The following is a 1,929-nucleotide window of genomic DNA, read 5'->3' on the forward strand; positions in this document are numbered from 1 at the left end:
ACTATGTTAAAGTTTAAAGCCTTTCTTTTTTGTTTAAACAGAAAAAGGGGAAATGATGGAGGTGGGTCTTGTAGCTTATCTGTTGCTTTCATTGGTTAACTAATAAAGAAAACTGCTTGGCCTGATAGGACAGAAAATTAGGTAGGCGGAGTAAACAGAACAGAATGCTGGGAGAAAAAAATCCGAGTCAGGCAGTCGCTATGATTCTCCCACCCGACACAGCCACAGGTTAAGATCTTCCTTGGTAAGCCACCTCGTGGGCTACACAGATTATCAGAAATGGGTTAGATCAACATGTAAGAGCTAGCCAATAAGAGGCTGGAACTAATGGGCCAAGCAGTGTTTAAAAGAATACAGTTTCCATGTAATTATTTTGGGGCATAAGCTAGTCATGCGGGCGGCCGGGTGCCGGGGACGCAGCCCCGCTGCTCTTATTACTACAGAGTGGCGCCCAACGTGGGGCGGAGCCGGGCAGGAATGCAGCCCACCGCAGCATAATACTACAACTCAGTGAGCTCCATCTTGAGCTTGTAGAGGAGTTTGGCAGCACTGCACACACGGTTTGGGTTGTACAAACCTGGGCCATCTGAGATTGAGGGGGTCCTGGGATTTTGTACCTGATTCCTGAGAGCAGCTGAGGCTAAGCAATTTGTGACAGTGTGAGGAGACTCTGAGGATGCCATTGTATGCAGCTGTGATGATGGCAAAGCCCAAGCTGGAGGAGAGAAGTGCATGCTCATTACTAAGGAACTCCTTGTTCGCACAGGGCTTTCAGATCGCCACATCCCCGTTTGTCTTCCTTATCAGGATGCGTAGTTGGAGCACTTAATTCTAATAACTAGGGAAAAGAACAGTGCTAATTGAGAGAATCGCTTTCCAGCTTGATAGTTATATTATCTGTATTTTCTATTATCCCATTTCCTTTTTTTTATAATTTATCTTTTTTTTAAAAAAAGAAAACAACCTTTTTTCATTTTACGTAATGATCCTAGTTCCCACTCCCTCACCCCTCCCTCCCATTCCCTCCACCTACCTACCCCCTCCCCCAATCCACTCCTCAGAGAGGGTGAGGCACATTGCTTAGAGGAAGATCCCAGGCCTTCCTTAATATATCTAGGCAGAGCAAGGTATCCATTCAAAGAGAATAGGTTCCCAAAAAAGCCAGTGCAAACAGTAGAGCTAAATCCTGGTAACACTGCTAGTGGCTCCACAGTCTGCCCCAGCCATACAACTGTCAACCACATTCAGGGTCTAGTTTGGTTCTATGCTGATTCCTTCCCTGTCCTGCTGTAGTTGGTGAGCTTCCATTAGCTCAGGTAAACTGTGCAGTGGGTGAACCCATCATGGTCTTGACCTCTTTGCTCATATTCTCACTCTCCCCACTCTTCAACTGGACTTTGGGAGTTCATCACAATGCTAGCTGTGAGTCTCTGTCTTTGCTTCCATCAGTTGCTGGATGAAGGTTCTATGGTGACATTTAAGATATTCATCAATCTGACTATAGGGCAGGGCCAGTTTGGGCCTCCTCTCCTCTACTGCTTAGGGTCTTAGCTAGGGTCATCCTTGTGGATTCCTGGGAATTTCTCTAGTGCCAGGTTTCTTGATAACCCCACAATGGCTCCCTCAATCAAAATATCTCTTTCCTTGCTCTCATTTCTGTCCTTTCTCCATCTCGTTAATCCTGAGAAAACTTGAGGGAATGAAATATTATCTCATTTTCAACCTTGCAGTTATAAATGATAACATGGAAACCCTATAAAAATATTAAAATGGTTTTTATATCAAAAGATAATTACCATTGAATATTGAACCTCTACCATTGGCCTAGAACCACCATCAATTATGATCAGACACTATTTTTCCACATATTTGTTGGTAAAGATTAAAAGATGCATGGATCATCCTGATGAGAACTCTCAGGTACTCTTC

Source organism: Microtus ochrogaster, unplaced genomic scaffold (genome assembly GCF_000317375.1).
Source record: "Microtus ochrogaster isolate Prairie Vole_2 unplaced genomic scaffold, MicOch1.0 UNK6, whole genome shotgun sequence".
Lineage (NCBI taxonomy): Eukaryota > Metazoa > Chordata > Mammalia > Rodentia > Cricetidae > Microtus > Microtus ochrogaster.